Source organism: Cebus imitator, unplaced genomic scaffold (assembly GCF_001604975.1).
Source record: "Cebus imitator isolate Cc_AM_T3 unplaced genomic scaffold, Cebus_imitator-1.0 Scaffold684, whole genome shotgun sequence".
In the NCBI taxonomy this organism is placed as follows: domain Eukaryota; kingdom Metazoa; phylum Chordata; class Mammalia; order Primates; family Cebidae; genus Cebus; species Cebus imitator.
This window is the reverse complement of record NW_016107999.1, coordinates 412929-423398: the sequence shown is the minus strand read 5'-3', so window position 1 is coordinate 423398 and position 10470 is coordinate 412929. Positions and strand designations below refer to the sequence as shown.

The 10470-nt window shown below is 53.4% G+C and overlaps 1 protein-coding gene across 3 annotated transcripts in view; it reads right to left on the bottom strand.

The window, feature by feature from the left end:
• The window catches only part of HRH2 (histamine receptor H2), a 53066-nt gene that overhangs the window by 10928 nt on the left and 31668 nt on the right, over window positions 1-10470 (bottom strand). The window contains exon 3 of one of the 3 annotated variants that reach the window (XR_001821749.2): window positions 6937-7074. The exons of the other annotated variants lie outside the window; for them this stretch is intronic. The gene's annotated coding sequence lies outside the window, so the exon portion shown is untranslated. The remainder of the gene's footprint in view (window positions 1-6936; window positions 7075-10470) is intronic. 3 annotated transcript variants of the gene reach the window in all.

The following is a 10470-nucleotide window of genomic DNA, read 5'->3' as shown; positions in this document are numbered from 1 at the left end:
TCTTGCTCTGTTGCCCAGGCTGGAGTGCAGTGGTGCGATCTCAGCTCACTGCAGCCTCCGCCTCCTGGGTTCAAGCCATTCTCCTGCCTCAGCCTCCCGAGTAGCTGGTACTACAGGTGTGCACCACCATGCCCAGCTAATTTTTTGTATTTTTAGTAGAGATGGGGTTTTACCATGTTAGCCAGGATGGTCTCGATCTCCTGACCTTGTGATCCACCCGCCTCGGCCTCCCAAAGTGCTAGGATTACAGCCGTGAGCCACTGCGCTGTATTCCATGAGGAATTCTTTTCTCATGGCCTTCTCCTGGGTTTCTGGAAGTAAGCACAGAGGGTTTGCCTGCCCGCAGGGTCTGCTTTGAAGGAGTGGAGACTGAGGGGCGGTGCAAATGGGAGGGATGCCCCTGTAAGGCAGGGCTCACTTCCTCTTGCATTATCAGGTGGCATGAGTAGGTTGCTGAGCAGGCCGGGCAGACTCTCAGCAACAGCTTTGCAAACATCCTGGGTTCACTTTTGCACCAAATAAGGGGACTTACTTGAGATCAACAGTTGAAGTCACAAGGCATTAACCCCTTCTTAATTTTTTCCATGACAAAGGAAAAGTGAGGGTCTGGGAGCTTTAGGCCTATAAAGGGAATTTTGATGACGGAGCTCCCAGGACATATTTTCCTGAACACTCATGAGCTACAGTCTGGGATCTGACCCAGAGGCTGGGAGAGGGAGGGATTGGCTGTGACTCTAGCAGGAGCCCTGAATTTGCTGGTGAATGAATAAATGACTGTCAAGAAGTAGCATTTACCGACAGCTCAATTTCTGGGGCCTGAGCTAGGTGTTTTGCATCTTTTTTCTATTTAACTGTCTCAATGGCACGATAAAGTGAGAACAGGTGTGTGCATTTAACAGCCCATGAACCCGAGGCTCCAGGTAGGTAAGAGCTGCCCCAGGTCACACAGTAACAACTCTCAGATTTGAACCCACGGCTACCTGACGTCGAAGCACACTTCTCTCCTGCTGCGGCATGCAGCTTCCCGTGGGGAGGGCTAAATGGATTTGGCAAAACGGTACAGAGGGACAATACGAGGGATATGGAGATGATCTGGGCAGGGCCGCTGATCTCAAGGGTGGTAAAACATTTGGGTTCATTGCTGCAGTGTAAAAACAAAACTGCATATGTGCACAGACATAAGCCTGTAAGCAAGTGTGTGAGGGGTGTGCCAGTGTATGCACAGGTGTGAACTACACGCAGGGGCAGGTCTGCTTGCACACAAGAGTGTGTGTGTGCTCCAGTGCCTGAGCGTGCATGCGTGTGTTGTCTCTGAGTGTGAGTGGGTGTGCACCAGCAAGATTGTGTGGCACAGAAGCCATTTCTGGCCATGGAGTTCACGGGATGCTCCGTGGAGCAGGTAGGGTATTTATTGCGTCTGTTGCCATGAGGGGTGTTTAGGGAGGTGGGCAAGGCTCTCCAGGTAGAGGGCAGCCTGAGGTGTGGGGTATGCTCTGAGAACAGGGAATGGCCTATCTCAGCTGAAGAGGAAGAAGCATGGGGCTGAAGAAGACGAGAAGGGCAGAAAGGGATGCTGCAGCCAGAGCATGAAGGTCTTGACTGAGAAATTTGTGTGTGATCTGGCAGGCAGTGGGGAGCCACTGAAGGCTGTAGAGCAGGGGAGTGTCAGGAACTGAACAAGGACCGGACTCAGCCTGTGACCTGGATGGCCCTTCTGCAAATTCTATGACTGTATGGGGCAGTGAATATCCCCAGCAGGGGAATCGGGCTTGCCTTTCTGGCAAGGCATATTCACTCACCACTGGGAGAGACGAGGTTGCAGGGGAGTGGGTCTGGGCCATTTTCATGGGCATCCTCCTTAAAAGTAAAACTTTAGGCAAAATGTGTGACTCAGCGCTGTCTTTGAGCATGTACTGTGTGCTCAGCCTGGGACCCCCCCTGCCCGCCCCGTCCAGCAGTCATGCCAGTGCGGGACTTTACAGAAGAGGAGACTGGCCTTCCCTGAGTGCCCTGACCGAGGTCACACAGCTGGTGAGTAGTGGGCCCGGGCTTCTGCCACCTCTGCTAGGTGCAAAGCCTGTTCTGAGCCATCAGAGCAACCACGCGAGGCCACCATCCACTGAGCTCTTGCTGCACTGCCGCCTGGCTCTAGTATTTTCTATGTCTTAACTCAGTTCCTTCTTACCCCAACCCCATGGGGCAGGTGCTGAGATTCTCTGCATCTTATAGAAGAGGAAGTGAAGGCAGACAGGTTAGAAGACTTGCCGGGGGTCACACCGCCAGTAGGCGGCGCTGGGTGCGTTCCAGCATGTCCCGGGGAAGAAGTGATGGCGTGGGAGGCCTACTTTCTGCTGAGCCCCTCCCCCACCTCCCAGCCATCCATTTCCTGCTGCTGACCTAGGATTGCTGGTAATAAAACCACAAGAGTGCACATGGACGGGGCCCTTAACACCCACGCTCTCACTTAACTTTCACAACATCCACGTGATCAATATGACAGATATTTATCCTGTTCTTATCTCTAAGAGATGAGGGAGTCTCAGCCCAAAGAACTTCGGTCACTTGTCCGGGGACTCACAGTGAATGAGTGGAGGAGCTTTGGGGAGTCCAGGTCAGCCCCACGGCAAAGTGGGGGGCTCCCGCCCTATAATGCACAAGGCAGAGCTCAGAGGGGGCCCAGTGTTGGCCCACACTGCTCCAGAATGGTGGTCACTCTCTACTCTCCCTGTCCACTCGCCCATCCTTAAATGCTGTCGGCCCCTTCTCGTGGTCCATACCCTCTGCCTTCGTCTGCCACCCCGCAGCACTTCCAGGGCCCTCTTGCTGATGTGACTTCAAGGAAATGATACCTTCAGATGTGGCTGGCAGCAGGGAAGCCCCCACCGAAAACAGTGAGGCCAAGTGTAGCACAAGCCTTCAAATACCCTTCCCCTTTAGCCAGTCATTGTTTCCAGAAATTCCGTTTCTAGAGAAATAATCTGAAAGAAACCAAGTGTCCCCTGCATGAAGGTGTTTACCATAGGGTGAGGAAGAGACAAGAGCCAGAAGCAACAATACGGAAGGGTCTTCTCACACCCACTCTCGAGAAAGCTGGTAACCCCTGGGCTCACTACGTGCTGGACGCTGTTCTCCAGCCTCTGTATTATTCGCTCTTTTTATCCCTGTAATAACTTTATGAAACAGGTACTGGTGACGTCCCCTTTGAGAGGTGAAGAAACCGAGGCTTGGAAGGGTTACTTGGCGTGCCCATGGTCAGCCAGCTCCCTGAAGTCTGGCTCTACCAGCCTCAGCCGTTAGCAGGGCAGCGATGGCTAGTAGTCACCACTGCCAGGTGGCTTTTGGGAGAGGGTCAACGTGCTGGGCAGAGTGAGATGCCTGTCAGGTGGGGCAGGCTGGGCTAGGCTTTGCAATGTGGAGAGGCTGTGTGGCTCCTGGCCCTGGCTTGTCTCTGTCACCAGCACTGGCCCCGCCACTCAGGCAGCAATGGCAGGCGAGGGCAGAGACCATTTTTTAAGTCCAAAACAGAAATGGAGGTGGAGAGTCAATGTGCATTAGGTTTCCTTTTTTTTTTTCTTTTTTGAGATGGAGTCTTGCTTTGTCACTGCTTCCCAGGTTCTTCCCAGGTTCAAGCGATTCTCCTGCCTCAGCCTCTCAAGTAGCTGGGACTATAGACGCATGCCACCTCTCCTCCACAGGGGCTGCAGGAGATGGTTAAAATCTCCCAGAGCCTACAGTGAGCCTCAGCACATGGCTGGGCCTTGGGGGCTGCCTGCTAGGGTGTCCTAGGGGTGGGGGCTCACAGCAGAGGCCAAGGCCTGCCAGGGGATATAGCTGGCTTTGGACAGTGCCAGGCAGAGCCCAGGAGCCAGCCGACTATGTCCACGCAGCTTCTGTGGATAGAGCAGCTGACAAGACAGGTCTGGAGTGGCCCAGAGAATGCTACTAGGGCTAGACAGGCTCCAGAGACTTACACTGGGGGGACGCAGGTGGGGACGGGAGAGAAGCCTGTGCAGACTGCGTGTTCACTGCTTCTAAAGCCGCCATGTTTGCTACTGGAAGTGGCTGTGCTCCCTGACATGGAAAATTTAAGTTTCTCCAGCATCTGTGAAGTGGTGGCCTATGAGGTCCTGGAGCAGAATACAACAAAGTATCTTACACCTGGACACACCAAGCTCCAATCCTGGGGCAAGCGCACTCACTCAGTTGGTCCTTTCCCCAGTCCTGGGAGGAAGATGCTGGAATGATCAGCCCCATTTGTCAGATGAAGAAGACACAGAATTCTAGAGAGAGGAAGTAACTCTCCCTGGTCAGCCAGCCAACTGGGAAGGTCAGCCTTCAGAGCTCTGGCAACAGACTGCTGCCATGTCATCGATGGCTTCCCAGCTTGCAGGAGTGGCTGGTAAGGGATGAGTGAATCCATGAGACATCAGGAAACTCAGTGGCCACAGAAGGGAAAGACGTGCAGCTTGCTCAGCAACGAACACCAGGTGGAGCAGAAGTGGGGCAGAACAAGAGCGCGTGCATCCTCTTACCAGCGGGATCGTAAGGCCATGTCTGCACCTGGACCAAGATGGGAAGGGAGTGCAGGGCTGTGACTCCAGGGATTAGGAAGAATGGCAACAGACACGGGGTTCTCTGTGACTTTCCATTTTCTTTCCATTTTCAAAGTAAGTTTTAAAACTCTGTGTCTCCAGATTCAGCATGAGAAGGAGAAGTTCCCTGAATCCTCTAGGCACTGGGGACAGCCCTGCCACTTACCCTAACAGTCTGTCCCTGAGTGACAAAGGCATGTGGTCAGTCCTCACATGAAGAGGAAATGAGTGTCCTCCACGGACCTGTGACGTCCCGTCTGCCAGGCCCTCACTACCTTCTGCCATTTTCTACATGGATCAGAGACAGGAGAAGCAGACACACTGATGGCTACGAAGGCACCAACTGCCAGTTTTTGGCAGTTGGGACTGCCTCCACTTCTATCTCCAGACAGGGTAGGGAGAGAGTGGTCCTCATACCCCAGGAGAGCCTCCACGGCTGTGCACACCTGCAATGCAGGCACACCCCTTCTGCGCCCCCCAGTGCTCTGCCACACTGTGAGTGCAATGAACACCCCAAAACAGGGAGCTCTGTGACTCACTGCTGCTTCTTCAGGGACGGGGACAGTTGCCAGAATTCTTAGCTCTCTTTTACAGATGGGGAAATTGGGACTCAGAGAGGGATATGATCTCTCCAAGCTCACACAGCCAATCTGTGGCAGAGGAATGAGAAAGCCTGGTCTGGTCTCCTGTGCCTTCTGCCTGGGGCTCTCTCTACAGTCCCACCCTGTGCCCAGCCTGCACCCTCACCTGCCCCTGGCTCCCGAACCGGCAACTCAAGTCGTGACAAGGACACGCTTTACTGAATTCGCTTCCACACTTCGAGCGACTCATTAGTATGAAAAACACGTTCCTCACCACCCTTGCCAGAAGATTCTTGACACAACACAGTTGGGGGGTTGGCATGCTCTCTCCCTTGTTAAGTATTTATATATAGTTAGTGTTGGAATGGTACCCGGACACTGATCCAAGTCTCCCGTTTTCAGATGGGGGGAGCAGCAGGCTTAGGGTCAGGACCCCCTGGAACAATTCAGTAGCACAGCTGAGACAGAAATCCACAAAGCCTGCCCTGAACTATTCAGCTGCTCCTTGGCAAATGGACCATGGGGAAAAGATAATAATAAAGTCTGCCACTTACTAAGCATCTGCTCTGTGCCAGGCGCTTTGCATAAATCGGTGTTAAATTTCATCCTAATTCTCTCAGGGAGGCATTTTTATCCCCATTTTGCAGCTGAGCAAGCTGAGGCTGAGAAAGGGCACGCCACCTGCCCAAAGTCACATAGCCGGGAGCTGGAAATGGCACCCGTTTCTTCCCCCACACCAGGGTTGGCAAATGATAACCCACAGGCAAATGGAGCCCACCATGTGTTTTTGTTGAGATGGTTGAAAAATAATAGAATCACATTTCGTGACCTTGTGAAAATGATATGCAGCTCAAATTTCTGTGTTCATAAATACAGCTTTACGAGAACACAGCCCTCTCCACCCATTTATGTATGGTCTGTGGCTGCTTTCGCTCTACAAGGGCAGAGCTGCGGCGCTGCAACAGGGATTGTAGGGGCTGCACAGCCTCAAATATTTACTCTCTGGCCCTTTGCAGGAAAAGCCTTCTGACCCCTGCCTTCTGCTGAGCTATCCCCTGAGGGGTCTGGAAGGTGTGCATCCCCTATACAGTTGTGCAGGCCGTTCTCTGCACAAAGGCATCTGGTGAAGGGGGCAAGGGCCTGCAATCAGCCCTCCTTCTGCTTGCCAGGCTGTGTGCCCTGGGGCCGGGTCCTCTGGAGGAAGGGCCTTTTCCTCACTTGTTCACCTTGTGGTGCTCCTTTTTTTTCTTTTTTTGAGATGGAGTCTTGCTCTGTCACCCAGGCTGGAGTGCAGTGGCACAATCTTGGCCCACTGCAACCTCCGCCTCCCAGGTTCGAGCAATTCTTCTGCCTCAGCCTTCTGAGTAGCTGGAATACAGGCATGCGCCATCACGCCCAGCTAATTTTTGTATTCTTAGCAGAGATGGGGTTTCACCATGTTGGCCAGGCTGGTCTCGAGCTCCTGACCTCGTGATCCGCCCACCTCAGCCTCCCAAAGTGCTGGGATTACAGCACCCTGCCTAGCCGCCGTGCTCCTTCTTAAGGGTACAAATGTACTAGCAGTGGCCCTGAAGGCATAGTGTCCCTCTCCACCCCATCACAGTCTCTGGGAAGACAGCGCCTTCACAAGGAGCCAGGAGGTGTAGACCAGGGCAAGGGAAGGGCAGGGCAGGGTAGGGGAAGGAAGGGCTCACAGATAGAAGTCAGAGCCTCCATCTGGCTTCCAGTCACCATCCCCAGACCCATGCAGGAAGGTTCTCTACCTTTCAATGACTCCTGGGGGGCCACGATTTATTCTCCTTGACTTTTGAGGCTGTAAAGGGCTTCCCACCTCCTCTTTCTGCTCTCCTTCCCCTGACTTCCTCTCCAGGAGTGGGAGGGGCTCTCACTCCCCAAACTCTCTGAAGAGACAGAAGAGGAAGAGGATTAACTCTGTGCTGGCATGTTGCTCTGCATGGCCACTGTGCAGAGGTGCAGGCCCTGAGAAGCTGGGCGGGCAGGGATTTAGGCCCTGGTGGCCCCTGACACAGCCTCATGCCTGGAGCTCTCCACCCAGGGCGTGCGGAGACCACGAGCCGCCCTAATGGCCAAACACCTGGGGAAGGAAAAATAGGCCCTTGGATGGAAGAAAGGGAAGGAAAGAAGAAACAGAGGGGAGGGAAAAACACCAAAAAGGATGGAAGAAAGAGACAAAGGAAGAACAGGCAAAAAATAAAGAGCAGAGCCAGGCACAGAAGAGCACCTCTTCCATGAAATGTCACACAGGCAGATCCAGAGAGGCCGAAAGCCACCTCAATGCGAAGGTGCAGGGAATGGAACGCAGGGAGCTGGGGTGGGGGGTGGTCAGCTCACAGGCGCAGAGTTTCTTTTGGATTGTGGTTGTAAATGCACAACTCTATGAATATTCTGGAAACCACTGGACTGTCCGTTTTAAACAGGTGAATTCTATAATATGTCCAATGTAGCTTGATAAAACTGTTACAATAAAATGGAAAGCAAGACAAAGGCAGGCAGACAGACAGGAATAAGAAAACGAGGTGGATGGTGAAGAATGAAAACTCTCATTTGCTGAGGTACCTATCACGTGCCAGGAATTACGCTAAGGTCTGCACTCTTTACACTTCTTCTGACTTTTCCTGGTAAGTCTGATGATTATCAGCATTTTACAGATAAGGAAGCTGCAGCTCAGACTGGAGAGTGACTTGCCCAAGGCCATCCAACCAGTAAGTGGTGGGGCCATGACTCATACAGGGCAGACCCACCCTCCAGCACCCCAGGAGAGCAACCCCAGCAGCTGTGAGATGGGGCAGCAGCTTCAGAAGGCAGAGGGGAGGAGGAGCAGACACAGGGCAGCCGGCAGGTTCCTGAGTGCCAGGGCCAGCCAGGGCCCCTGACTGTGGGGTGAGCTGCCATGGGCGTTATGGAATTTGAGATGGGGAGAGTAGCATGGGTTACCCAGGCCGGCCTCAGTGCAATTGCGAGTGTCTTTCTAAGAAGGAGGTAGAGGGGCAGAGCTGGCTACAGCAGAGGAGAAGGTGACATGACCTTGGAAGCAAGAGGCTGGCGTGAAGGGCACTCACAGAGGCCGGGCAGGAACACCGAAACTGTGTGCTAAAGAGAGAATTTTAGTAAGCTGAGTGTCTAAGTTAACAAGCTGGGGCAATTGAAGGGGTGAACACGTTCAAGCCCTTAAGGAAACTTATCTTCTGGGCAACAGCTCTTCTTGAGAAGTGTGCGTATCAGACACCTGGCTCTTTCATGCCTGTGAATGTTGCAGCCTCATCTTCTGAGATTGGACTTGCTCCTTCCCTGTGCCCCTGACCTCTGCCCAAACCAGGACATGCTGTGGTGATGCTGTGCACACAGTCCAGGTTGGTGGGAACCCCAGATTCCAGTCCTGACTCTGAAGCTCGCTGTCTGTGCTATGACCAGAAGTTGCACTGCCTTCCCGGGTTCATCTGTGGCAGAGCTGGGGAAGGGTTGGGCTGTTCCCACATCGAGGTTCTATGATTCAGAACTGGTACTGGATTCTGCCAGGAGGCAGATCCTTATGCCAGTATTTGGAGGGAGGCTTACCGTGACATCCAAGCTAGAAAGGGGAACCAGGAATCTCTGAGTTCTTATGAGGTTTCCGGAACTTCCCTCTTAGAGACTTGGTTTCCTAATCTCTACAGTGGGGGTGGGTTCAGTTCTCAGGGCTCTCAGGGGCCTAGAACAAGACATTCACTCATTCATTTATTCAATCAACAACATTCCGGGGCCTGTTCTGTGCCAGGTACAGTGCCACGTGTTAGGGTCCAGTAGTGAACAACATAAACAGGGGCCGGTCCTATGGAGCTTATGGTCTAGGGGGAGCAGATGATAAACCAATATAATAATTCAAGAGAGAGAAGAAGAGGGCCTGGGCTGAGGGGAAGCTGCATGGGGTTGGATGCCATGTGGGCTGAGGGGAGCCAGCGGGGCAGGAGGAGAGGAGGCCACGGCAGTGCAGTGCCTTGGCAACAGGGATAAGAATTTGGTGTTTTCCTCTAAGCAACAGGAGAAGTGGAATCTAATCCAATTTCTGCCTGAAAACCTCTCCAAGGGAAGGAGAGCAAATTCAGGGAGCCAGTCAGGGGCCGGTTGAGGTGCTGGGCTGATCGGGGGACAGAAGAGCTGGAAGGAGTGGGGAGGCACCAGCTCTGACTCCAGCCCTCCAGGCCTCCGGGAGTATTGAAGCCACAGGCACAGGCACAGAGACTCTGTGCAGGCACGAGGAAGGGCCACACCCAGAGACTGTGATACCCTGGGTGCTAATGAATATTATCTACTGCCTTGGGAGATTACCATGAACAAGTGAATGGGTGGGGAAAGGGCTTAAAGAGACCTTGGCAGAGGTCCAGAAACACAGGGTTTTCTTCCCAGCCTCTCCTTAGCTTAACACCTCAGACAGGTCACTTGTCTCCTTGTGCCTTAGTTTCCCCATCTGGTATCTGTAGGGCTACCACTGAGGTGATGGTCAAAAACAGAGCCAAGTTCAAATCCAGACAGCATTTTATCCTAGAGTCTAGGCTTTGGGATCAGAGAGACTCGGGCTCAAATCCTAGCTCTGCCACTCATTAAGGCTGGCAGGCCCAGGCCAGCTCCTCTGTTTCTGGGAGTCCCCTGCTAGTGGGGGCCACACTGTGAGAACCCCTGCTCTAGAGTGGCATTCCTATGAGAGAGGGGCCTCAGCCTTGCTCACTGCTCTACCGCAAACAGTGCGGGCTAGGCCAGTACAGGTGGCAAGTCCTTGGTAAATGCTTCTCACTGAATGAGCTCTGGGTGGCTTATTCTGGCCAGGGCAGAAGGTGGTGGATGGGCCTGGGGAGGTGGCAGGAAAGGCAGCAGGATGGTGGGCAGGGACCAAATCAGGATGGGCCAGGGAGTTGGGACTTGTGGGAGGCTGAATAATGGCCCCCAAATGTGTCCACATCCTAATCCCTCAAGAACGTTACCTTATGCGGCAAAAGGGACTTTGCAGATTTGATGATGTTACGGAATTTGAGATGGGGAGGGTAGCGTGGGTTACCCAGGCCGGCCTCAGTGCAATTGTGAGTGTCTTTCTAAGAAGGAGGTAGAGGGAGAGAGCTGCCTAAAGCAGAGGAGAAGGTGATGTGACCTTGGAAGCAAGAGGCTGGAGTGATGTGAGAGGGGCCCTGAGCCAAGGCATGCAGGCTCCCTACAAGTGGGGAAAGGTAAGGAAAGGGAGGCTATGTGGAAGCCTTCAGAAGGAACCAGCCCTGCCAATGCCTTGATCTCAGACACCTGGCCTCCTG